At 48.5% G+C, this 27,696-nt stretch overlaps 3 long non-coding RNA genes across 7 annotated transcripts; all 3 read right to left on the reverse strand.

Moving 5' to 3' along the window:
* Positions 1-11,007: 11,007 nt before the first annotated feature.
* Positions 11,008-18,839, reverse strand: LOC148219987 (uncharacterized). Of its 5 annotated transcripts, none has more exons than XR_015798897.1 (12): positions 18,743-18,839; positions 18,336-18,655; positions 18,185-18,260; positions 17,186-17,248; positions 17,066-17,107; positions 16,846-16,978; positions 16,504-16,736; positions 15,524-15,586; positions 15,404-15,445; positions 14,997-15,316; positions 14,688-14,921; positions 11,008-13,904 (listed from the first exon to the last, which is right to left on the reverse strand). It is a non-coding gene; the product is annotated as an uncharacterized LOC148219987 (long non-coding RNA). The 5 variants fall into 5 exon arrangements; XR_015798896.1 differs by having other exon boundaries at positions 14,997-15,074; positions 15,184-15,316; positions 16,504-16,978; XR_015798894.1 differs by having other exon boundaries at positions 16,504-16,978.
* A 459-nt stretch (positions 18,840-19,298) lies between these two features.
* Positions 19,299-23,825, reverse strand: LOC148219988 (uncharacterized). The gene is made up of 10 exons (XR_015798899.1): positions 23,729-23,825; positions 23,322-23,641; positions 23,013-23,246; positions 22,187-22,249; positions 22,067-22,108; positions 21,505-21,979; positions 20,525-20,587; positions 20,405-20,446; positions 19,998-20,317; positions 19,299-19,922 (listed from the first exon to the last, which is right to left on the reverse strand). It is a non-coding gene; the product is annotated as an uncharacterized LOC148219988 (long non-coding RNA).
* A 2,499-nt stretch (positions 23,826-26,324) lies between these two features.
* On the reverse strand, positions 26,325-27,179 carry LOC148219989 (uncharacterized). The gene is made up of 3 exons (XR_015798944.1): positions 27,083-27,179; positions 26,676-26,995; positions 26,325-26,600 (listed from the first exon to the last, which is right to left on the reverse strand). It is a non-coding gene; the product is annotated as an uncharacterized LOC148219989 (long non-coding RNA).
* Between the last annotated feature and the right edge of the window lie 517 nt (positions 27,180-27,696).

The following is a 27,696-nucleotide window of genomic DNA, read 5'->3' on the forward strand; positions in this document are numbered from 1 at the left end:
GATGTTACAGTTTACGCTAGAAGGCGTTGTTCAGTTTTCTTGCAGTGGAAAATTCTGAGATCTCTTCTCTACCTGCAACATCAGCTTCCTTGTTTGTCTGTGAAAATCCTTTTGTTTGGTAAAACATCTTTTGTTTGAGGAGGGTTTTTCCTTTGCTCTAAGCCAAAAAATCCCCTTCCAACTCACTTGCTCTTTGCCTTCTAGTCACCCAGTAAGGCTGGCTCAGCAGTTCTTCTATATCAAAACTTGCTGTCATTTCTATTCCTTCTTCAGATTCTACATTCAAAGATCTTTCTGTGACACGTATGTGAGAACTTCCTGTCCAATCCTTATCGTTCCCAACACATCTGAATAGCCTTGAGTTACAAATTCCACCGGAGAAAATTAAAAAACCTTCTCAGGAGATGAAGTTCTTGGGAATTGGGTGGAAAGGAGATAGGACATGTATTCCACCTGACAGTTGAACTTCCTTAGATCAAATTAAAATGCCTGGATCCAGGAAAGAGCTTCAACAAGCTCCAGGACTATTAGTGTTCTGGAGAAAACACATTCCAGATTTTTCAATAATTGCCAGGCCTCTTTATGACTTGCTGAGGAAAGGGGTGAAATGGGATTGAACTTCTCAGGAGGAAGCGCTGCAATTGCTGATTTTTCAAGTGACTGCGCATCAAGCTCTAGGCCCTATTCATCCCACAGATCCTTTCCAGGTAGAATGGAGATTTCCCACCTCAGGGTTGTCGGTGCACATATGGCAAGGGGGCCCGGAGGGCCCTACAAGGCCAGTGGGTTTCTATTCCTGTGGTTTTAAACATGCCGATAAAAGGTACGCTACTTGGGAAAAGGGACTTTTTGTTGGTAGCTTAGCTCTCACAGAAGTGGAGAAAATTAAAGGTCAACAATCACTTGTATTGAGAGGCCCTTTCAAAATTATTCAAGTGGTTACCAGCAGGACCCCTCCCCCTGAGGGGTAGCCCAAAGATCCTCAGTCAGGAAGTGGTATGCGCAGATCGAGCATTACTGTAACATCTTAGAAGGAGCTGCAAAAAATCTGGCAATACAAGAAACTGAAAGCTTGGCTAGCGGCCATGACAAACCTGCCTCGTTAATTAAAGTGGCCCCTCCTTTTTCTCCCAAAAAACTGGCAAATTCTTGGTTAGCTGATGCATCTGCTAAACGAGAGGGAAAGGTGTGGAAATACAGGGCAGTAGCTCTCCATACTTCATCTGGTAAGCGAATTATTAGTGAGAGAGAAGGCAGTGCTCAGGTGGGTGAGCTGATTGCTGTTTGGAGTGTTTTCCAGTGTGAGGCACATAATACCTTTCTTGTTTGTATTTACACTGACTCCTATGCTGCGTTTAAAGGATGTACAGAGTGGCTTCCTTTCTGGCAGCAAAATGATTAGGAAGTCAACAGAATCCCAGTATGGCAAAAAATTCTAAATATAGCAGGTCAAGGGAATTTTGACGTAGGTTGGGTGGCTTCTCATCAGACAGATGGAAATCCAGCCGGCGAGTAGAACAATGCAGCCGATGAGGTAGCGAGAGTGAATTCCCAGAAAAATGAACAAATTACAGAGGACTGGGAGCACCTGCTAGAATGGCTGCCTATAAAAGATGACACACAGGTGCGAAAGATTTGTACAAGGAAGCCCTTGCTCGTGGCTGGCCTGTCACCAGGGAAATGCGCAAAACGTGCGTATCAGCTAGTGAGCGATGCCGTGGACGATTTGAAAGACATCCTTTGGAAGGTGACCCGTTGCGCTTAAGGAAGGGTAAAGGCTTATGGAACGCGTGGCAGATAGATTATGTCGGTCCCTTTAAAAATTCAGGTGGCAAACATTTCGTGATGGTAGGAATGCAAATAATATCGGGGTTAGGTGGAGCTGAAACTTTTAATAGAGCTACAGGAGATAACACTGTTAAGGCATTGCAAAAATTGTTTGGAACTTTCCCAAAGCCGCAGGAAATTCAATCTGATAATGGGTCTCGCTTTACTGCTAAAGTAGTATAGGGTGGGACAAGGGAGGAACGAATAAAGCGGACTTTTCACACCCCCTATTACCCACAAGCCAATGGAATTGTAGAAAGGACTAATGGTCTCCTAAAGCGACTCCTAAAACCACGAGTGAAGTTGGCATCTTCGATTATGGCAAGCTGTAAAAGGTGTAAATGACAGATGGGGGATAAACGGGTGTCCCGAAATAACTGCTTTTTCTCCAAAAGCCCCAGGCATCATTCCTGCACTATGGAGACCTAATGATCCTAAAAATCCAGCCTGGTGTCTTGGTTTGAAAGACAGGTATTTGCTAAGGGAATGCAAGAAACCCTTCTCTGAGATGGAGAGTGCAGCCCCCTCCCTTCCAATTATTATAGTTTGAAATCAGGCAGAAGATATGGAAGATAGGAATAACAGTTCTTTACTAATATATCTAACGTGGCAAACAAAAGAAAAAACAACAGCTATAAAAATTGACAGCAAAACAGAACACTATAACTCAGTTCCAGTCCTTTTTTTGGCCCCAGGCTCCCTCTCCCTGTGCTCAGGTACCGGTCGTGGGGACAGGGCAGATCCCGTGCAGCTGAAGGGGGCTGGCTGATGGCCCGGGTGTGAGAGGAATGGAGGAGCGACTCCCCCCTCACGGTGTCGGTCGTGGTGCTCGGCAGAGCTTCCGGAGGAAGTAGGACGAAGGGGGAAGGCGGCGGTGCGATGTCCGACGGCAGGGAACGTGGCTCCCGGCGTTGGGATCGCGGGGAGGATGCTAGGATGCCCCGGCCGTCTTCCTCTGACTCCATTAGCGAGTGAGAGAGCACCCTGGCCCCCCCATCCCACCTTTCCTTTTCCGATATTTCCCCTGTCCCCACCCTCCTGAGAAAGAAAACTGTTACTACTAAGGTGCAGCCACAAATACTTAGCGTAACAATGGGAAAAATTCCACAGAAAGAAAAGGGAACAATTCAGCCCCCAACACCTGAGCAACCTGTTTTAGTAAACCTCCGTACAGTAGAAGTACCGTTAGCGTTAAAAACCCCTTTGAATAAATATGCATGAGTAGCCACCGATGCTTTGGGGAAGGAGCGTCAGATTAGTACCCGTTGGATAGTTCCATCGTTTTGACCTCCTGCCTCTTGGTGGCAGACTCTGTTGTCTTTGCTTTTCACGGAAGAACACTGAATGACATGAGAACGGTTAAACAGTGATAATCTTTTTGATACTTCTCTGTATCCTACCGCAACGCCGTGGCCAAAACTCGGCTGAGTGGCCATGGTCTGAAGCTTCCATCAGGTATACCGGTGCTCTAGGACCGTACCCCAGAGATCATCGCCCAAACCCAGCGACGGTAGTATTGCACGATTCTGAGGTATACCGTTCGAGTGACCGGGGTTGGGACAAAAAGGATTTGGGCTAGGGTACTAACGGGAACGATTGGTGACAAAATTAAGGTAGGATGCAGAAAAATGGAGAAATCCCTTCACGAGAAAGCTACTACCATTGCGATCGCTGGCAATTTTTAAAATCGGTTATAACTAGTAGTTTGCAGCCCAACGTTACAGCGAGTCCTTGCCCCACAACAGTACGGTCATGTGAAAAACAAGTCTCTCTTATACTGTATTGTCACCAGGAACAGGTTGGTAATTATGCCTTGGAACCCATCACCAACAATGTGGAAATTAGAAAGCTTTGTGTGGACAAACTTTCTGACTGTTGGTATAACTTGACTTTAACTAGACCAACCTATGTAACATGCTGTCAGAATGACACAGCAGATGGGTCCAGCTTGAAAGGTCTAACCTATAGGTTCAAAATAAACGCTGTGAAAAACCAACGTTGACCGCAGTAATTGCACACCGTGGTGTAAGCGCTCCCCTGGTGTTGGTTGAGAAATGTAGAGAGCCTGGTGCAGGAATAGCTGGAAGAAAAAGGCCATAGTCAGATCAACTTAGTGAAGCTAGCAAAGTGGGCCTCAGTCTCACGGATACAGTGTCCTTGAGATAGGGAAGGCACGCAGAATTGAGAAAAACATGAATGCCGAAGTGCTTAGCTAAGCCGCACATCTAAACCAATGGTGAGCTCAGATTTTGCACTATGCATGAGCTAATTAAATACTGTACTTAAGCACCACTCTGCGTATCAATAAACGAGACTTTGCTGATGACCGAATTGGTGTCCGCGTCTCCCTTCTCCGACAAATGGTGAACCCCGACGTGCCTCCGTCGCTGAAAAGAAAACGGGGGAGAACGCGCCACGGTCGGTGAAGTAGAGTTGGGGCCTGCTGCAACCGGGTCGGTGTCAAACGACGTAGGGAAGACACCCCCAGGAGCCATAAAGGTGGTCCTGGGCCATACGTGCTGCCGAAGACGGAGAGTTGCAACAGCGCTGACGACAAAAAATGGACAGGCAAGCAGCATATAATTTATTTATAGTACATATACATATACTACATATATACATATATATATACTATATAGTACATATAGATAAGTTAGGGTTAAAAGAGATTAATCCCAGAAAGGACATACCGGGGTTGTTAGCCTGGGATTATGCTAAAGGTTTATTCTCTAATCCTCACACCGTGCATGATTTAAATGAGTGGCGTAAGTTAGGGGATGCACTGTGGGAGGCGGTATTAGAGGATGATAAAACAGCAAAAAAGCTGGGAAAGATCTGGCGGGTAGTTCATAACGCACTACTGAAGCAGCAGGCGGAGAGAAGGGCGGCTCGGGAGGCAGTAGAGGCATATAAAAGAAATGCTCAGTATGGCGATAATGAGCCCCGAGCACCCAGCACGACCAGAGTAGAAATACCTATCTCTGGGGAGACAGCAGGAATGACAGACATGGCTAGCTGCGCTTGGCCCTCGGCACCCCCCTTAGAAGAGCTTGAGGAGGATTCCGCCGCGGCGGCGGAGACAATTGCAGAAGGCGGAGTAACCCCGCCTTCCAAGGGCGAAGGGCCCCAGACCGGCGGCGAAAAATCCCCTTGCCGGTCTGAGCCCAGCGTCCCTAAGCCCGCCGTGGAGCCAGCTCCGGTCCCTAGGGCGGAAAGCGACCTGTGGGAGGAGATGGCAAGACGGCGGGGGGAGGCGTGGAGTATGCTAGCCAGACACGGCTTGGAGACTGGGGACGAGAGCGCTGTTGACGCAGCGAAAGCCTGGGCTTTCCCCGTTACGTATACACAGGAAATAAATCAACAAGGACAAGCCGTCCAAGTGGGAGCGTACGCGCCTCCCGACTGGAAGCTGCTAGCCCAACTGAGACAGACAGTGAGTCAGTTTGGTTTTCGGAGCGAGCCAGCTAAGCAGATGCTAGATTTCTTGTTTGATACATACCTGCTGTTGCCAAATGATATGAGAAGTATAGTGAAACTAATTTTCACGCAACATCAGCAGTTGCTATTTAACACCCACTGGCAAGCTCTTGTTCAGGAGTCAGTTGCAACACAGAGGGGCCCGGGAGATCCGTTAGCTGGAATTACCATAGACGAACTAATGGGATTGGGTCAATACCGCAGGACAGAGGCTCAAATAATTTCAGGACCCGACAAGGTTAGGGAAGCCATGCGTCTAGTAAGGAGTGCCATCGATCAGGTCAAAGATAGCTCAAGCATACCCATGTATATGGGGATAAAACAGGGAAGAAATAAATCCTTTGGGGACTTTGTAGATAAGGCTGCTGCTACTATTGAAAAGGCAGGAGTCCCAGAGTATATGAGAGGGGCGCAGGTTTTCTTGGTTAATGCACTAAAAGAATTAGGCTTAGGACTGCAGAAACAAGCCGAGTCCACACAGTCACAGGTGTTAGCCGCTCTTGCTCCGCTCCGTGCTTCTACGGCGGCCCCGGCCACATCGAGCGACCACCGGCCTCCCTCGGCGCGCTGCTACAGATGCGAGTGGATGCGGCGCGGCCCGACGGGCGCCGCCGATCAGCCCCCGGCGGCCGCCGCCATATTGGCCCTGGTCACAAGTAGCCGCCGTGACACCAGCGCCATCTCCTGTCTACAACCAGCCACAACAGGGAGCCTGGGACTCGACCTGGCAGCCGCAGTAAAAACATCTTTAATAACAGCTCGCCCCGTCAAAGTCCCAACTGGAGTTTATGGCCCGATAAATATCAAAGGACAAGCTCATGGAAGACTAATAGTGGGACGCTCGTCGAGCTCCATTGTAGGACTGTTTGTGCTACCAGGTGTCATCGATGCAGACTACACGGGAGAAATACAAATAATGGTTTATACTCCTTTTCCTCCTCTGACAATTGAGGCAGGTCAGCGTATTGCTCAATTTATTCCACTTCCACAGTTGAGCCGGGGTGTTCAACCACAAAGACAAACCCCACGTGGAGACCAAGGATTCGGATCATCAGGTATTGCTATGCTCACAATGAATCTCCATACCAGACCCAAAAAGAAGGTGAAACTAACCTATGCAGGACAGACAATAGAAATGATGGGACTCCTAGACACTGGGGCAGATACCAGCATTGTCTCTCCAGAAAAATGGCCCCACAACTGGCCATCAGTGCAAACTACGGATACCGTCACGGGCGTCGGAGGATTCACCCTTGCCAGAAAAACTCCTCCAGTAAGGGTCACTATAGATGGGCAAGATTTGGTAACTGTGTTGTCCGTAGTCACATTACCGCCATCGGTACATTGCTTAATTGGAAGGGACATCTTGGCTCAGATGGGGGTCGTTTTATCCAACGAGCACCCTTTGGAGTAATTGCCATTGCTTGGACTTTCCCGATCCCAATCACCTGGACTGCCAATGAACCGGTAATGGTTAAGCAATGGCCTCTAAAAAGGGAAAGTCTAATACAAGCACATCAACTCGTAAAAGAACAATTCCAACAAGGACATTTGAAACTCTCAACAAGCCCATGGAACACGCCAATTTTTGTGATCAAAAAGAAGTCAGGAAAATATCGTCTTCTACACGATTTAAGAGCAGTAAATGATCAAATGGAGGCAATGGGGGCATTACAACCAGGCCTCCCCAACCCAGCAATGCTCCCACAGCATTGGCCTCTTCTGATCATTGATCTAAAGGACTGCTTCTTCACTATAGCCTTACACCCTCAAGATACTAAAAGATTTGCGTTCACCCTACCAGCAATAAACAGAGAAGAACCTGATAAACGGTATGAATGGACTGTTCTTCCACAAGGAATGAAAAACTCGCCTACCCTGTGCCAGCTGTATGTTGATGCCGCATTACAACCATTGAGGATACAGTGGCCCAACACAATTATTTATCATTATATGGATGATATCCTCTTTGCTCAAGAATCAGCATTTACAGACACTCAAATGCAAGAAATTCAAAACGCCCTAGCAAAGGCATCCCTCATAATAGCTCAAAAAAAAATACAGCGATCCACACCATGGAAGTACTTGGGGTGGTCTATCACAGGCCAAATCGTACGGCCACAGAAGCTCCAGCTTGCAACAAAGATCACCACTCTAAATGAGGCACAGCGACTGCTAGGAGATCTGCAATGGCTCAAGCCGATTGTTGGGATACCCAACTCCTTGCTAGACTCCCTCAGGCCACTACTTAAAGGGACTGACCCAACCGCACCCGTAACCGTGACCCCGCAACAACATGAAGCCCTCAAGGGTATTATACGCTGCATCGATAAAGGGTTTGTCTCCTGCCGAGATATCTCCTCGCCCATCGATCTTACCATCTGGAGTACTGCCAACCACCTACTCGGTGCACTCACACAGCTACAAAAGAAAACGCGGGAGACACGGGTACTAGAATGGATAACCCCACCTTTTTGGGACGCTATAACAGCACTGCCCGTGAGGCGCTAAGGCAGCCACCACCGAATTGGGCTGATTGGATTGAGAGCCACGTCCACCAGGAAGAACAGCCTCTCAGCAGCCGTCCTTGTTGTGCGTGTGGGGGGTCATGGTGTGAAGCCTGGGTAGCCCTAAAGTGCGGGGGCTGTGGGGACTGCTCGTGGGTGGAACAGAGAACAGTGTTTAATTTGTGGTGCTGGAGGTGTCAAAGTGACGACCTAAGAAATTCAAATTGGGGTCGGGCCCTAGAAAAAGAAGCAGGAGTGCCATATGCCCAGGTACGAAACCTATACGAGACACCAGAACAGCTCCTGTTAGCTTGGGCCCGGTGGGAACTTACCACCTGGATTAAGAGGCAGCACATCTATGCAAATTCGCACATTATCGCTGCAAGATGCAGACATAAAGTCCCACACCTACCTTGGCCTCGGGTAGGACCAATTAAGCCCGGTACAGACCCAGAGGAGGTATTAAATCAAAGTATAGAAGAGGTGAAACAACTGCAGATAACAGGGAGCAATACAGGGCGTAAAAAGAATAGGCCGCCAAAGAAATCAAAATGATGATCATTGCACTGCTTATGCTTGCTAACTTTGCTCGCACAAAATCTTTTCCAATACAGCATGCACCTCGGGAAAACGTATGGGTAACATTCGCTAACATAACAAAACAAGAATCAATCTACTTAAGTCTAGAGGGAGTACAAAATCCTTTTAAAACCTGCCTAGTAAGGTTGCCAGTATGGTTACAAAGAATTCAAAGGAATGTGCTGCATGAATTTATCTAACCACTCTAAATCCATCCACAAAAAGATACAAAACATGCAGCAGAAATTACACAACCTAAAAGAAGAAAATGGTTGAGACATTGACGAGTGGTTAAAAAGCCTAGGTCTTGAGGAATGGATTCGAACCGTTATTAAGTATGCTATTATGGTGTTAGGTATATTCTTGTGCTTAGCTTTATTGCTACCTTGCTTAATAACTTGCTTACAAAATTTTATTCAAAAGACTGTTAGCAAAGCTTGGCATGCCACTCTTTTAGCTCAAAAAGAAAACGGGGGAAGTGTAGAGAGCCTGGTGCAGGAATAGCTGGAAGAAAAAGGCCATAGTCAGATCAACTTAGTGAAGCTAGCAAAGTGGGCCTCAGTCTCACGGATACAGTGTCCTTGAGATAGGGAAGGCACGCAGAATTGAGAAAAACATGAATGCCGAAGTGCTTAGCTAAGCCGCACATCTAAACCAATGATGAGCTCAGATTTTGCACTATGCATGAGCTAATTAAATACTGTACTTAAGCACCACTCTGCGTATCAATAAACGAGACTTTGCTGATGACCGAATTGGTGTCCGCGTCTCCCTTCTCCGACAGAGAAACACAATGTTCTTCCTTCTTTCCTGGTAATGCAAGGTGATGATGTCACAATAACCTGTAAATTAATTGCTGAGTCCCTCATCGAACCTGTATACAGTTATGGCACCTCATGGCCGTGTTTCGTACTGTAGAATCCAAAATCGGGATTGTTGGCTAAATTTAACTGCTGTACAATTTTCCCATAAAATCGTTCAGGACATGTACTTTCCATCCCGATTTTTCTTTCCAGGTAAGTGCTGCCTTTTTTGTTCTTCTTCCTGCATCTGTGTATACCGTAATACCTTTGACAGGTTGTGTCTTTACCTTTGGTTGCTGTAACAATTGCTGTCTTGCTATTACTTGTAATCGCGCATCGGATGGTTGTCTGTTATGCACGTGGCCAGCGTAGTCTAGGAGAACTATTTGTAGGGTCTCTGAGCATCTCAACATGAACTCAAACAGTTCAGTTTTTAATGGTAGACTGATATGTTCCGCCTCTGTACAGGTGATGTCGAGCCCCCGTTCCCATGCTTTCCTAATGAGATGTTCTATTACCTCTGTTCTTTGCCAAATGCTCACGGGCAGTGTATGTGGTGGAAAGGCCAGTTCCAGAATCGTTATCTGATTTTGTTGCTCCTTGCCTTTCTGTTGATTTTGCCGAACGCGTGGTCGTTCCCGTGATTGCGTTTGCTTGGCGCAATCTCCCGTAGGATGGTCTCCCCTTTTTCTTAATATCAAGCAGGCCACTGGTATGAGATAGCAAATAGAGCATCGGCATGGTTGAAAATAGGAACACCTAATGGCACATCTGACAATGGATGACCTGCGACAGATGACACTGGACGCTGACTCAGCTTGTTAAGGCAATCGCGTCATTCAGGAGAAAGAGAGATTGGAATATTTGGGTCCGCACTTTAAGCAGACTTGTAAGACGTGATATCTCATCATTGAGGATCCCTGCGACAATTCTAAACCGCTGCGAATCTCCAATTAATTTCTGAGCATGGTGAAGTGTTGCAATAGTAGTTGTAAGGTGCAGTTTTTCTGGACTGACAGCAGCTGAGGTTAACGCCCAACCTACGTAGCACCATGTAGGTTGTATCTTTTCTGGTGCAATTAATAAACCTTTTGACGACAGCTGAGTGATAATGTACTGTAAAGTATCATTAGTAAAGGGTTCTTATTGACATAGCAGGATATCATCCATGTAACGATAAATAATTGTGCAAATTTATGACGGATAGGCTCTAATGTCCAATGAACAAACGTTTGACACATAGTAGGAAGACTTTTCATGCCAGGTGGAAGTAGTACACGTTCATATCCTTGTGAAGGACTTGCTTTATTTATTGCTGATAAAGTGAATGCAAATCACACTGTATCATCCTTTTGCAAGCATATAGTGAAAAATGGTCTTTGAGGTGAATAATCAAGAGATGCCAATTCTGAAGCAACATAGTTGGAGTAAGCATTCCTGGTTGTAATGCTCCCATGGGACACGGCTGGTCGTTCGCTTTTTGGAGATCGTGTAACCGTCGCCATTTGCCTGATTTGTTAGGAATAAAAAATGGGAGCGTTCCGCAGACTAATGGAATGTTGTCTATGTTTGGCTTATAACTGTTCTTTCGCTAATTCGTGGGCTATTTTCGGCCGCTCTTTGGACAAGGTCCGCTGATCAACCCATATTGGTCTATGGTTTTTCCGTTGTATTTTTGGGGTTGGCGGCAGAACGGCAACGGCTGCAACTAAAAAGGCGACTGAGAGGCTGCGGGCGACGTGAGAGTTGCTCCTAGCTGATTTAATGCATCTCGACCGATTAGGCCTCCTAAATTTCCAAGTAAAGACGTGACATATGGGCGTTGTGTGGCTGTTTGCCCTTCGGGAAATCTCACTTCTATGGCATGGACACTTCCCTATGGTATAGAATTCCCTATTACGCCTTGTACTGCATGCACAGTTTGTTGAAGAAACCAATCTTTGGGCCAGCGTTCTTTGTAAATGACGCTAACATCAGCTCCTGTATCTAGCATAACGGTGACTTCTTTTTGAACCGTGCCAGATCGTAAGGTTGCTTTCACCATTGGTCTCTGTTTCATTTGCTGTACTAAATTTACTACTGTGTCTCCAGTGGATCCGAAGCCTTTAATTCCTCTCTGTGGTGGAGTTCAGAAGATGTCCCTTATGTAGGAATTGTTAAATATAGAATCAATTGTGCAATTCTGGTTGCCTTGGAAATAGGAAGTGGTGGTGATAAAGTGTAGGCACGCACTTGAATCTCTCCGGTGTAGTCAGCATCGATTACACCTGGGAGGACGATGAGTCCTGCAAGTCCAGCAGAAGATTTTCCAGTTAATAATGCCGCAAGTGCGCTGTCTGAGGCGTATATTGCTCTGGTGACACCTGTTGGAATTTGATACGCAGTTTGATTGATAAGAGTAACGGCTACTGCTGCTGCCGAATCGATTGCCAAGCTCGCTGTGGTCGCTGGTGGGTCAAGTTGTTGGACAGCGTTGGGCCGACTGCTTGTTTCACCGCACGGCGGCTCTTTGCGCTTTGTAATCCGTTTTTTGCGGACCGACGGGCGGCTGCGGAACGGTTGCCTTTTTGACATCTATCGCACCGTACTGACGCTTGGCGTGTCTTTTTGAAATGTCCCTTTGCCCCACATCGCTAACATGCGCCTCGTGTCTTTGAAGGTCCTGACTTTGGTGTTTGGCCTATTTTGCTTACTGCAGCAGCAAGTAAATTTGTGGCTGGTTTTATGGCCTCTGCTACGGCATTGGCGACAACTTGTCCTTGTTGGGACTGAGATGCTCTAGTAGCCGTATCTGCTACAGTAGATCGTTTCTGTTACATCAGCATCTTTACCCAAAGTAATCAACAAAGGTTTTGTTTTGGAAATAGCCTTTTCAAATGCCACTAACTTGAATGTTTTTTGTCACGCCTTGTCGGTTAAATCATTCTGATTGCTTCAAGCTGCCCATAAGCAATGAATAAAATTGGTATAAAGGTTCTGTTATTCCTTGTTGAACAGCTGAATAAAGAGTACGTGGTTGAGAATCTGGAACGACATTAAAAGCCTGTCTGGCTAAACGTGCAGACAAATGATGTGTTCCCAATGCGTTCAATTAAGTTGAACGTCAGTTACTAAATACCCCTGATCCGGTGAGCATATCTGGATTTAGTGCATTTAGGATGTCATTTGGATCCCTAGGTCTACGAGCTTCGGTGACTGCCGATCTGGTCCGCTCCTTTACCTGTATGACGTGTTGAGATGGTGTCAATAGTAATCGTGCTATTTGCCGACAATCGTGAGGTGAATTTACATTGGCGGTGAAAATGCGGTCCTGTGTAGTTCTGGCAGCCTCAGATCTAATTCCATGTTCTGTCATAGTTTGTTTGGTTTGTTGCAAAATTTTCCAATGATGTTGTTCGTACCTAGGAGCTTGTTGATCATACAGAATTGCGCAAGCTAAAGCTTCAGCTGGTTGCCGCTCTCCTTCAATGATTGCATCACAAACTATTCCTGACCGTCGTTTCCTGATGATATTTTTGCAGAATGTTCTTCGGCACCTGCTGGGCCTGGGATTGGGCCTAGATACGGAGGTGGAAGGATTTGCATTGAAGGTGCTGATGGCTCTGGTCGTAGCATCTGCAGTAATTGCTGAACTGACTGTGTAGGAGGACTGCGCTGTTCTGAGCAGGCAGTTATGTTTTGTTTGTGCCCTGTGTTGCAACTTTCCATTTGATGTGTTAATTGTTCAACTTGACGTTATAACTTTTCCATTGGAGGAGTAAAGGATTTAACCAATTTTCTTTCTTCAGGTGTAAGTTGCTCCTCTTCTTTTTCCCTATCAACATCCTCTTCCAGGAAGGGGTATTAATTCTGGACCACACGGAGGAGCAGACAGAGGGATAGCAGGATATAACTTCGGCTGGCAAGGTGTCTCTCCCTGTTCTTTACTTACCTGGGACTTCGGCAGGCTACCTGACTCTCCGTGTTCTTTCTGAGACCCTACTTCTGACAGTCCGGCTGCAACTCCTTTCTTATCCCGTTTTATTTCCACATTGGCTATCGGAGCAGATAACTCTGCTTTTTGCTCCGGTACTGCATTAGACTTAAAGATTACGCTTGCTTGGGTTTTTAACAGTTCTGCAACAGAGCTCCATTGTTTTCCCCTTATTCCATTTACTGGCTGTACGCTCCCTATCCCAAAAAATGCACTGAGGCAGCCTGACCGAGACAGCACAGGAGATGATAACCCTGTGTATTGTTATGACATAGCTTGCACAGGAGCAGCTGGAAACTTGGATTCACCTTTCATCTCTCCAAGTGTTTATAATCGTTCCCCATGTACTCCCAAAACAAAGAGTCTCCGTGCCCTTGCCAATAATTGTTTAATCCCACAAACGGTCCCCTAGCTCACTCCACTCATCTTCCATAAACAACAGAGTGGAGTATTTAAAAAATCAATTTTCTCTTGACCAGATAATGAGCTTTCCCAAGCCTTTTTCATCTCCTCTCCTCTCTTAGTGAGTATGCTGAGGAGTAACCTTTTAGCCACTGCAAATTCTATATCCATTCTAATGGTCTGCATTGGGATGACGGGAAGGTAATGAGCCTCCTACAGGATGCCGATGACTTTGGTGCTGATGCCTCTTGGACCTTGGCCTCGCCTCAGATCTCGTCCGTCCTCACTCTTCTCATATTTTACTCACCTTCCGCGTCGGGATTTAACCATCTGCATCTGAAAGGAAGTCAGGACAAAAGTCAAAGCACTGCAGGCCAACATAGCACCTCCAGAAAACTTACGTCAACCTAGGAAAACCATCCACAATCCTACTACAGAATGCATTATAAATTTCAAGTCCCCGGCACTTATCCTTTTACACGCACACTGCGCAGCAGGGCAGAACGATCCCACGCCACACACGCAAACGCCTCTGACACAGGGGATGACAAACAAGGGGACGCAACAGCAAGAAAAAACTCATTCAGAAGAGCGACTGCAAGAACCGAGAGAACGAGGAGGGGCACGGTGGAGATGAGACCCACGCTGAGCCAAAGAGGCTCAGAGAAGCTGGCAGGAACAAGATGCTAACAGGACGATTCATTCCAAGAACGGCAAAGATGAATGCACGAGAACCCTACGCTCAGAATCCACTACCTATCTTCACACTCCTGCAAGTCCTACTCCACTAAAAATGGATCTCAGCAGTGCACAGCTGTCAATGGCAGCTCAGAATAAGACAGTAAAACACTTCTGATTGGATGCTTCTAAAGAGAGATGAGATTCTGATGCCTGTCCTAGCTCCCGACTCAAAGGTTTGATGGCACCGGCGCAGGGACAGGAAAGGTGGGAATACAGATGCTAAGAATGATGCTAGAGGTCCCAATAAGCCCCTCGAAGGACAAAGGCAAAAGACATGCCACACAAGACACACTAAAGACACACACTGCACGATAGACAAATGACACGACAGACACCAGGGCCGCTCTGCCCTGCGCACGTCAGCATTACAGGACTTACCCTTTATATGGCCAAAGGGCACACATCTTGGACACCCCCATCTCCAAAGCTGGCTCAAAAACCCTCCCGCAGAGTCCCGAATCCACATCCCGCTTTCATCCTCCCTGTGGGCGGAAGCCCTTGACTTATCTCTCCGACGTCCGAAGATGAGAACCCACGGCAGTTGTAAAGGGAGGCCACCTCATCCTCTGCAATTTCATGTTCTCACCAGGCTGCTGTCACTCATGTCAGCCGCTATAAATGAAATCAACCATCAGTGTATGATCTGAGCAGCACCATCAGCCAAAACACGACAATTCTGCCACTCACCATCTCCTGACAACACTGGAGGGCCGCACGCTTTGGCCACACGCAGAGCCTGACGCCGTCATCACAGGGTATGCGTGGCTGAGGGGGGGACAAGGTGATGCGACATTGCTCAAACTTGAGTGCACCCACACTACTCCACCCTACCTCCCCAAATCACCACAGCTCCTTACCTATTCCTGAAGGTTACCTGGATGGCATCTTTAAACAGGAAAAGGTCAAGGCTTCATCACAGGCTCCTGGAATACTTCCCGAGTTCTCAGGACAGTGCAAAACCACTTTTCTTAGCGAGGAGGGGTCTCACCTTAATAAAAGTGCAATGCCTAAAACACACCAACAGTAACGGATGCTTAGACTTGCACCAGAAATTGAGACCTTTACCACAAATAACTGCTTCTGTCACTGCTCACCTTGCCCACTTCCACCTGACAGCTGATATCCAGCATCACTTCCTAAAAATAAAGAGAAAGAACAGTGCTGTAACACAGCCACCACTTATGCTTCCCCGGCGAGGACAAACAGTCACCGACCTGCTTGGGGCAACCCCCTCACCCACAATGGGGCGCTCTGCTTCTGATTTAAACCATCTGCATCTGAAAGGAAGTTATGACAAAGGTTAAAGCCCTGCACAGCTCCAGAGGCCTTGTTTCTACCTAGGAAAACCATCCAGAATCCAAATATACTCTGCATTACAAATTTCAAGTCCCCAGCATTTATGCTTTTACCCCCACTCCCACACTGCGCAGCAGGGCAGAACGATCCCAGGCCACACACGCAAACGCCTCTGACACAGGGGATGACAAACAAGGGGACGCAACAGCAAGAGAAAACTCATTCAGAAGAGCGACTGCAAGCACAGAGAGAACGAGGAAGAACACGGTCGAGATGAGAGCGACGCTGACCTGATGAGGCTCAGAGAAGCCGGCAGGAACAAGATGCTAACAGGACGATTCATTCCAAGAACCGCAAAGATGGATGCCTGAGAATCCTATGCTCAGAATCCTCTACCTATCTTCACACTCCTGCAAGTCCTACTCCACTGAAAATCGATCTCTGCAGCGCAGAGAACAAGACCTTAAAAAAGACATCTCATCTCTCTTGAGACGCATCCAATCAGATAACGATGCCTGTCCAAGCTCCTGAATCAAAGGTTTGAGGGTACCGGTGCCAGGCTGAGGAAGGAAGCAATCAGAGATGGCAAGAATGACGCCAGAGTTTCCAGAAAGAACCTTGAAGGGCAAAGGGAAAAGACATGCCACACGAGACACACTAAAGATACACAGAGCACGATAGACAAGTGACACAAAAACACCAGGACCGCTCTGCCCTGTGCACCTCAGCATCCTCAAACCGACACCTGAAATGGTCCAAGGGGACACAGCCTGGACGTCCTCGGCTCCAAACCTGACTCAAAAATCCCTCCCGCAGGGTCTTGACCCCATATCCAACTTCCATCCTCCCTGTGGGTTGAAGCCCTTCACTTATCTCTCGGACGTGTGGGGATACGAACCCACAGCAGGTGCGAAGGTAGGCTGCCTCGTCCTCTGGCAATTCTGCGCTCTCAAAGCGCTGCTGTCATGGATGGCAGTTGCAATAAAAGAAATCAATGCATGATCTCAGCAGCACCATCGGCCTAAACACGACAATTTTGATGCTCAACATCTCCTGACAATGCCCGCACCCTCGGGCCACAGGATTCGGCCACATGCAGAGCCTGACGCCGTCATCACAGGGTATGCGTGGCTGAGGGGGGGACAAGGTGATGCGACATTGCTCAAACTTGAGTGCACCCACACTACTCCACCCTACCTCCCCAAATCACCACAGCTCCTTACCTATTCCTGAAGGTTACCTGGATGGCATCTTTAAACAGGAAAAGGTCAAGGCTTCATCACAGGCTCCTGGAATACTTCCCGAGTTCTCAGGACAGTGCAAAACCACTTTTCTTAGCGAGGAGGGGTCTCACCTTAATAAAAGTGCAATGCCTAAAACACACCAACAGTAACGGATGCTTAGACTTGCACCAGAAATTGAGACCTTTACCACAAATAACTGCTTCTGTCACTGCTCACCTTGCCCACTTCCACCTGACAGCTGATATCCAGCATCACTTCCTAAAAATAAAGAGAAAGAACAGTGCTGTAACACAGCCACCACTGATGCTTCCCCGGCGAGGACAAACAGTCACCGACCTGCTTGGGGCAACCCCCTCACCCACAATGGGGCGCTCTGCTTCTGATTTAAACCATCTGCATCTGAAAAGAAGTTACGACAAAGGTTAAAGCCCTGCACAGCTCCAGAGGCCTTGTTTCTACCTAGGAAAACCATCCAGAATCCAAATATACTCTGCATTACAAATTTCAAGTCCCCAGCATTTATGCTTTTACCCCCACTCCCACACTGCGCAGCAGGGCAGAACGATCCCAGGCCAGACACGCAAACGCCTCTGACACAGGGGATGACAAACAAGGGGACGCAACAGCAAGAGAAAACTCATTCAGAAGAGCGACTGCAAGCACAGAGAGAACGAGGAAGGACACGGTCGAGATGAGAGCGACGCTGACCTGATGAGGCTCAGAGAAGCCGGCAGGAACAAGACGCTAACAGGACGATTCATTCCAAGAACGGCAAAGATGAATGCACGAGAACCCTACGCTCAGAATCCGCTACCTATCTTCACACTCCTGCAAGTCCTACTCCACTAAAAATGGATCTCAGCAGTGCACAGCTGTCAATGGCAGCTCAGAATAAGACAGTAAAACACTTCTGATTGGATGCTTCTAAAGAGAGATGAGATTCTGATGCCTGTCCTAGCTCCCGACTCAAAGGTTTGATGGCACCGGCGCAGGGACAGGAAAGGTGGGAATACAGATGCTAAGAATGATGCTAGAGGTCCCAATAAGCCCCTCGAAGGACAAAGGCAAAAGACATGCCACACGAGACACACTAAAGACACACACTGCACGATAGACAAATGACACGACAAACACCAGGACCGCTCTGCCCTGCGCACGTCAGCATTACAGGACTTACCCTTTATATGGCCAAAGGGCACACATCTTGGACACCCCCATCTCCAAAGCTGGCTCAAAAACCCTCCCGCAGAGTCCCGAATCCACATCCCGCTTTCATCCTCCCTGTGGGCGGAAGCCCTTGACTTATCTCTCCGACGTCCGAAGATGAGAACCCACAGCAGTTGTAAAGGGAGGCCACCTCATCCTCTGCAATTTCATGTTCTCACCAGGCTGCTGTCACTCATGTCAGCCGCTATAAATGAAATCAACCATCAGTGTATGATCTGAGCAGCACCATCAGCCAAAACATGACAATTCTGCCACTCACCATCTCCTGACAACACTGGAGGGCCGCACGCTTTGGCCACACGCAGAGCCTGACGCCGTCATCACAGGGTATGCGTGGCTGAGGGGGGGACAAGGTGATGCGACATTGCTCAAACTTGAGTGCACCCACACTACTCCACCCTACCTCCCCAAATCACCACAGCTCCTTACCTATTCCTGAAGGTTACCTGGATGGCATCTTTAAACAGGAAAAGGTCAAGGCTTCATCACAGGCTCCTGGAATACTTCCCGAGTTCTCAGGACAGTGCAAAACCACTTTTCTTAGCGAGGAGGGGTCTCACCTTAATAAAAGTGCAATGCCTAAAACACACCAACAGTAACGGATGCTTAGACTTGCACCAGAAATTGAGACCTTTACCACAAATAACTGCTTCTGTCACTGCTCACCTTGCCCACTTCCACCTGACAGCTGATATCCAGCATCACTTCCTAAAAATAAAGAGAAAGAACAGTGCTGTAACACAGCCACCACTTATGCTTCCCCGGCGAGGACAAACAGTCACCGACCTGCTTGGGGCAACCCCCTCACCCACAATGGGGCGCTCTGCTTCTGATTTAAACCATCTGCATCTGAAAGGAAGTTATGACAAAGGTTAAAGCCCTGCACAGCTCCAGAGGCCTTGTTTCTACCTAGGAAAACCATCCAGAATCCAAATATACTCTGCATTACAAATTTCAAGTCCCCAGCATTTATGCTTTTACCCCCACTCCCACACTGCGCAGCAGGGCAGAACGATCCCAGGCCACACACGCAAACGCCTCTGACACAGGGGATGACAAACAAGGGGACGCAACAGCAAGAGAAAACTCATTCAGAAGAGCGACTGCAAGCACAGAGAGAACGAGGAAGGACACGGTCGAGATGAGAGCGACGCTGACCTGATGAGGCTCAGAGAAGCCGGCAGGAACAAGACGCTAACAGGACGATTCATTCCAAGAACCGCAAAGATGGATGCCTGAGAATCCTATGCTCAGAATCCTCTACCTATCTTCACACTCCTGTAAGTCCTACTCCACTGAAAATCGATCTCTGCAGCGCAGAGAACAAGACCTTAAAAAAGACATCTCATCTCTCTTGAGACGCATCCAATCAGATAACGATGCCTATCCAAGCTCCTGAATCAAAGGTTTGAGGGTACCGGTGCCAGGCTGAGGAAGGAAGCAATCAGAGATGGCAAGAATGACGCCAGAGTTTCCAGAAAGAACCTTGAAGGGCAAAGGAAAAAGACATGCCACACGAGACACACTAAAGACACACAGAGCACGATAGACAAGTGACACGACAAACACCAGGACCGCTCTGCCCTGCGCACGTCAGCATTACAGGACTTACCCTTTATATGGCCAAAGGGCACACATCTTGGACACCCCCATCTCCAAAGCTGGCTCAAAAACCCTCCCGCAGAGTCCCGAATCCACATCCCGCTTTCATCCTCCCTGTGGGCGGAAGCCCTTGACTTATCTCTCCGACGTCCGAAGATGAGAACCCACGGCAGTTGTAAAGGGAGGCCACCTCATCCTCTGCAATTTCATGTTCTCACCAGGCTGCTGTCACTCATGTCAGCCGCTATAAATGAAATCAACCATCAGTGTATGATCTGAGCAGCACCATCAGCCAAAACACGACAATTCTGCCACTCACCATCTCCTGACAACACTGGAGGGCCGCACGCTTTGGCCACACGCAGAGCCTGACGCCGTCATCACAGGGTATGCGTGGCTGAGGGGGGGACAAGGTGATGCGACATTGCTCAAACTTGAGTGCACCCACACTACTCCACCCTACCTCCCCAAATCACCACAGCTCCTTACCTATTCCTGAAGGTTACCTGGATGGCATCTTTAAACAGGAAAAGGTCAAGGCTTCATCACAGGCTCCTGGAATACTTCCCGAGTTCTCAGGACAGTGCAAAACCACTTTTCTTAGCGAGGAGGGGTCTCACCTTAATAAAAGTGCAATGCCTAAAACACACCAACAGTAACGGATGCTTAGACTTGCACCAGAAATTGAGACCTTTACCACAAATAACTGCTTCTGTCACTGCTCACCTTGCCCACTTCCACCTGACAGCTGATATCCAGCATCACTTCCTAAAAATAAAGAGAAAGAACAGTGCTGTAACACAGCCACCACTTATGCTTCCCCGGCGAGGACAAACAGTCACCGACCTGCTTGGGGCAACCCCCTCACCCACAATGGGGCGCTCTGCTTCTGATTTAAACCATCTGCATCTGAAAGGAAGTTATGACAAAGGTTAAAGCCCTGCACAGCTCCAGAGGCCTTGTTTCTACCTAGGAAAACCATCCAGAATCCAAATATACTCTGCATTACAAATTTCAAGTCCCCAGCATTTATGCTTTTACCCCCACTCCCACACTGCGCAGCAGGGCAGAACGATCCCAGGCCAGACACGCAAACGCCTCTGACACAGGGGATGACAAACAAGGGGACGCAACAGCAAGAGAAAACTCATTCAGAAGAGCGACTGCAAGCACAGAGAGAACGAGGAAGAACACGGTCGAGATGAGAGCGACGCTGACCTGATGAGGCTCAGAGAAGCCGGCAGGAACAAGATGCTAACAGGACGATTCATTCCAAGAACCGCAAAGATGGATGCCTGAGAATCCTATGCTCAGAATCCTCTACCTATCTTCACACTCCTGCAAGTCCTACTCCACTGAAAATCGATCTCTGCAGCGCAGAGAACAAGACCTTAAAAAAGACATCTCATCTCTCTTGAGACGCATCCAGTCAGATAACGATGCCTGTCCAAGCTCCTGAATCAAAGGTTTGAGGGTACCGGTGCCAGGCTGAGGAAGGAAGCAATCAGAGATGGCAAGAATGACGCCAGAGTTTCCAGAAAGAACCTTGAAGGGCAAAGGGAAAAGACATGCCACACGAGACACACTAAAGATACACAGAGCACGATAGACAAGTGACACAAAAACACCAGGACCGCTCTGCCCTGTGCACCTCAGCATCCTCAAACCGACACCTGAAATGGTCCAAGGGGACACAGCCTGGACGTCCTCGGCTCCAAACCTGACTCAAAAATCCCTCCCGCAGGGTCTTAACCCCATATCCAACTTCCATCCTCCCTGTGGGTTGAAGCCCTTCACTTATCTCTCGGACGTGTGGGGATACGAACCCACAGCAGGTGCGAAGGTAGGCTGCCTCGTCCTCTGGCAATTCTGCGCTCTCAAAGCGCTGCCGTCATGGATGGCAGTTGCAATAAAAGAAATCAATGCATGATCTCAGCAGCACCATCGGCCTAAACACGACAATTTTGATGCTCAACATCTCCTGACAATGCCCGCACCCTCGGGCCACAGGATTCGGCCACATGCAGAGCCTGACGCCGTCATCACAGGGTATGCGTGGCTGAGGGGGGGACAAGGTGATGCGACATTGCTCAAACTTGAGTGCACCCACACTACTCCACCCTACCTCCCCAAATCACCACAGCTCCTTACCTATTCCTGAAGGTTACCTGGATGGCATCTTTAAACAGGAAAAGGTCAAGGCTTCATCACAGGCTCCTGGAATACTTCCCGAGTTCTCAGGACAGTGCAAAACCACTTTTCTTAGCGAGGAGGGGTCTCACCTTAATAAAAGTGCAATGCCTAAAACACACCAACAGTAACGGATGCTTAGACTTGCACCAGAAATTGAGACCTTTACCACAAATAACTGCTTCTGTCACTGCTCACCTTGCCCACTTCCACCTGACAGCTGATATCCAGCATCACTTCCTAAAAATAAAGAGAAAGAACAGTGCTGTAACACAGCCACCACTTATGCTTCCCCGGCGAGGACAAACAGTCACCGACCTGCTTGGGGCAACCCCCTCACCCACAATGGGGCGCTCTGCTTCTGATTTAAACCATCTGCATCTGAAAGGAAGTTATGACAAAGGTTAAAGCCCTGCACAGCTCCAGAGGCCTTGTTTCTACCTAGGAAAACCATCCAGAATCCAAATATACTCTGCATTACAAATTTCAAGTCCCCAGCATTTATGCTTTTACCCCCACTCCCACACTGCGCAGCAGGGCAGAACGATCCCAGGCCACACACGCAAACGCCTCTGACACAGGGGATGACAAACAAGGGGACGCAACAGCAAGAGAAAACTCATTCAGAAGAGCGACTGCAAGCACAGAGAGAACGAGGAAGGACACGGTCGAGATGAGAGCGATGCTGACCTGATGAGGCTCAGAGAAGCCGGCAGGAACAAGATGCTAACAGGACGATTCATTCCAAGAACCGCAAAGATGGATGCCTGAGAATCCTATGCTCAGAATCCTCTACCTATCTTCACACTCCTGTAAGTCCTACTCCACTGAAAATCGATCTCTGCAGCGCAGAGAACAAGACCTTAAAAAAGACATCTCATCTCTCTTGAGACGCATCCAATCAGATAACGATGCCTGTCCAAGCTCCTGAATCAAAGGTTTGAGGGTACCGGTGCCAGGCTGAGGAAGGAAGCAATCAGAGATGGCAAGAATGACGCCAGAGTTTCCAGAAAGAACCTTGAAGGACAAAGGAAAAAGACATGCCACACGAGACACACTAAAGACACACAGAGCACGATAGACAAGTGACACGACAAACACCAGGACCGCTCTGCCCTGCGCACGTCAGCATTACAGGACTTACCCTTTATATGGCCAAAGGGCACACATCTTGGACACCCCCATCTCCAAAGCTGGCTCAAAAACCCTCCCGCAGAGTCCCGAATCCACATCCCGCTTTCATCCTCCCTGTGGGCGGAAGCCCTTGACTTATCTCTCCGACGTCCGAAGATGAGAACCCACGGCAGTTGTAAAGGGAGGCCACCTCATCCTCTGCAATTTCATGTTCTCACCAGGCTGCTGTCACTCATGTCAGCCGCTATAAATGAAATCAACCATCAGTGTATGATCTGAGCAGCACCATCAGCCAAAACACGACAATTCTGCCACTCACCATCTCCTGACAACACTGGAGGGCCGCACGCTTTGGCCACACGCAGAGCCTGACGCCGTCATCACAGGGTATGCGTGGCTGAGGGGGGGACAAGGTGATGCGACATTGCTCAAACTTGAGTGCACCCACACTACTCCACCCTACCTCCCCAAATCACCACAGCTCCTTACCTATTCCTGAAGGTTACCTGGATGGCATCTTTAAACAGGAAAAGGTCAAGGCTTCATCACAGGCTCCTGGAATACTTCCCGAGTTCTCAGGACAGTGCAAAACCACTTTTCTTAGCGAGGAGGGGTCTCACCTTAATAAAAGTGCAATGCCTAAAACACACCAACAGTAACGGATGCTTAGACTTGCACCAGAAATTGAGACCTTTACCACAAATAACTGCTTCTGTCACTGCTCACCTTGCCCACTTCCACCTGACAGCTGATATCCAGCATCACTTCCTAAAAATAAAGAGAAAGAACAGTGCTGTAACACAGCCACCACTTATGCTTCCCCGGCGAGGACAAACAGTCACCGACCTGCTTGGGGCAACCCCCTCACCCACAATGGGGCGCTCTGCTTCTGATTTAAACCATCTGCATCTGAAAGGAAGTTATGACAAAGGTTAAAGCCCTGCACAGCTCCAGAGGCCTTGTTTCTACCTAGGAAAACCATCCAGAATCCAAATATACTCTGCATTACAAATTTCAAGTCCCCAGCATTTATGCTTTTACCCCCACTCCCACACTGCGCAGCAGGGCAGAACGATCCCAGGCCAGACACGCAAACGCCTCTGACACAGGGGATGACAAACAAGGGGACGCAACAGCAAGAGAAAACTCATTCAGAAGAGCGACTGCAAGCACAGAGAGAACGAGGAAGGACACGGTCGAGATGAGAGCGACGCTGACCTGATGAGGCTCAGAGAAGCCGGCAGGAACAAGACGCTAACAGGACGATTCATTCCAAGAACGGCAAAGATGAATGCACGAGAACCCTACGCTCAGAATCCGCTACCTATCTTCACACTCCTGCAAGTCCTACTCCACTAAAAATGGATCTCAGCAGTGCACAGCTGTCAATGGCAGCTCAGAATAAGACAGTAAAACACTTCTGATTGGATGCTTCTAAAGAGAGATGAGATTCTGATGCCTGTCCTAGCTCCCGACTCAAAGGTTTGATGGCACCGGCGCAGGGACAGGAAAGGTGGGAATACAGATGCTAAGAATGATGCTAGAGGTCCCAATAAGCCCCTCGAAGGACAAAGGCAAAAGACATGCCACACGAGACACACTAAAGACACACACTGCACGATAGACAAATGACACGACAGACACCAGGACCGCTCTGCCCTGCGCACGTCAGCATTACAGGACTTACCCTTTATATGGCCAAAGGGCACACATCTTGGACACCCCCATCTCCAAAGCTGGCTCAAAAACCCTCCCGCAGAGTCCCGAATCCACATCCCGCTTTCATCCTCCCTGTGGGCGGAAGCCCTTGACTTATCTCTCCGACGTCCGAAGATGAGAACCCACGGCAGTTGTAAAGGGAGGCCACCTCATCCTCTGCAATTTCATGTTCTCACCAGGCTGCTGTCACTCATGTCAGCCGCTATAAATGAAATCAACCATCAGTGTATGATCTGAGCAGCACCATCAGCCAAAACACGACAATTCTGCCACTCACCATCTCCTGACAACACTGGAGGGCCGCACGCTTTGGCCACACGCAGAGCCTGACGCCGTCATCACAGGGTATGCGTGGCTGAGGGGGGGACAAGGTGATGCGACATTGCTCAAACTTGAGTGCACCCACACTACTCCACCCTACCTCCCCAAATCACCACAGCTCCTTACCTATTCCTGAAGGTTACCTGGATGGCATCTTTAAACAGGAAAAGGTCAAGGCTTCATCACAGGCTCCTGGAATACTTCCCGAGTTCTCAGGACAGTGCAAAACCACTTTTCTTAGCGAGGAGGGGTCTCACCTTAATAAAAGTGCAATGCCTAAAACACACCAACAGTAACGGATGCTTAGACTTGCACCAGAAATTGAGACCTTTACCACAAATAACTGCTTCTGTCACTGCTCACCTTGCCCACTTCCACCTGACAGCTGATATCCAGCATCACTTCCTAAAAATAAAGAGAAAGAACAGTGCTGTAACACAGCCACCACTTATGCTTCCCCGGCGAGGACAAACAGTCACCGACCTGCTTGGGGCAACCCCCTCACCCACAATGGGGCGCTCTGCTTCTGATTTAAACCATCTGCATCTGAAAGGAAGTTATGACAAAGGTTAAAGCCCTGCACAGCTCCAGAGGCCTTGTTTCTACCTAGGAAAACCATCCAGAATCCAAATATACTCTGCATTACAAATTTCAAGTCCCCAGCATTTATGCTTTTACCCCCACTCCCACACTGCGCAGCAGGGCAGAACGATCCCAGGCCAGACACGCAAACGCCTCTGACACAGGGGATGACAAACAAGGGGACGCAACAGCAAGAGAAAACTCATTCAGAAGAGCGACTGCAAGCACAGAGAGAACGAGGAAGGACACGGTCGAGATGAGAGCGACGCTGACCTGATGAGGCTCAGAGAAGCCGGCAGGAACAAGACGCTAACAGGACGATTCATTCCAAGAACGGCAAAGATGAATGCACGAGAACCCTACGCTCAGAATCCGCTACCTATCTTCACACTCCTGCAAGTCCTACTCCACTAAAAATGGATCTCAGCAGTGCACAGCTGTCAATGGCAGCTCAGAATAAGACAGTAAAACACTTCTGATTGGATGCTTCTAAAGAGAGATGAGATTCTGATGCCTGTCCTAGCTCCCGACTCAAAGGTTTGATGGCACCGGCGCAGGGACAGGAAAGGTGGGAATACAGATGCTAAGAATGATGCTAGAGGTCCCAATAAGCCCCTCGAAGGACAAAGGCAAAAGACATGCCACACGAGACACACTAAAGACACACACTGCACGATAGACAAATGACACGACAGACACCAGGACCGCTCTGCCCTGCGCACGTCAGCATTACAGGACTTACCCTTTATATGGCCAAAGGGCACACATCTTGGACACCCCCATCTCCAAAGCTGGCTCAAAAACCCTCCCGCAGAGTCCCGAATCCACATCCCGTTTTCATCCTCCCTGTGGGCGGAAGCCCTTGACTTATCTCTCCGACGTCCGAAGATGAGAACCCACGGCAGTTGTAAAGGGAGGCCACCTCATCCTCTGCAATTTCATGTTCTCACCAGGCTGCTGTCACTCATGTCAGCCGCTATAAATGAAATCAACCATCAGTGTATGATCTGAGCAGCACCATCAGCCAAAACACGACAATTCTGCCACTCACCATCTCCTGACAACACTGGAGGGCCGCACGCTTTGGCCACACGCAGAGCCTGACGCCGTCATCACAGGGTATGCGTGGCTGAGGGGGGGACAAGGTGATGCGACATTGCTCAAACTTGAGTGCACCCACACTACTCCACCCTACCTCCCCAAATCACCACAGCTCCTTACCTATTCCTGAAGGTTACCTGGATGGCATCTTTAAACAGGAAAAGGTCAAGGCTTCATCACAGGCTCCTGGAATACTTCCCGAGTTCTCAGGACAGTGCAAAACCACTTTTCTTAGCGAGGAGGGGTCTCACCTTAATAAAAGTGCAATGCCTAAAACACACCAACAGTAACGGATGCTTAGACTTGCACCAGAAATTGAGACCTTTACCACAAATAACTGCTTCTGTCACTGCTCACCTTGCCCACTTCCACCTGACAGCTGATATCCAGCATCACTTCCTAAAAATAAAGAGAAAGAACAGTGCTGTAACACAGCCACCACTTATGCTTCCCCGGCGAGGACAAACAGTCACCGACCTGCTTGGGGCAACCCCCTCACCCACAATGGGGCGCTCTGCTTCTGATTTAAACCATCTGCATCTGAAAGGAAGTTATGACAAAGGTTAAAGCCCTGCACAGCTCCAGAGGCCTTGTTTCTACCTAGGAAAACCATCCAGAATCCAAATATACTCTGCATTACAAATTTCAAGTCCCCAGCATTTATGCTTTTACCCCCACTCCCACACTGCGCAGCAGGGCAGAACGATCCCAGGCCACACACGCAAACGCCTCTGACACAGGGGATGACAAACAAGGGGACGCAACAGCAAGAGAAAACTCATTCAGAAGAGCGACTGCAAGCACAGAGAGAACGAGGAAGGACACGGTCGAGATGAGAGCGACGCTGACCTGATGAGGCTCAGAGAAGCCGGCAGGAACAAGACGCTAACAGGACGATTCATTCCAAGAACGGCAAAGATGAATGCACGAGAACCCTACGCTCAGAATCCGCTACCTATCTTCACACTCCT

This window comes from Sturnus vulgaris, chromosome W (genome assembly GCF_052056855.1).
Source record: "Sturnus vulgaris isolate bStuVul1 chromosome W, bStuVul1.hap1, whole genome shotgun sequence".
NCBI lineage: Eukaryota > Metazoa > Chordata > Aves > Passeriformes > Sturnidae > Sturnus > Sturnus vulgaris.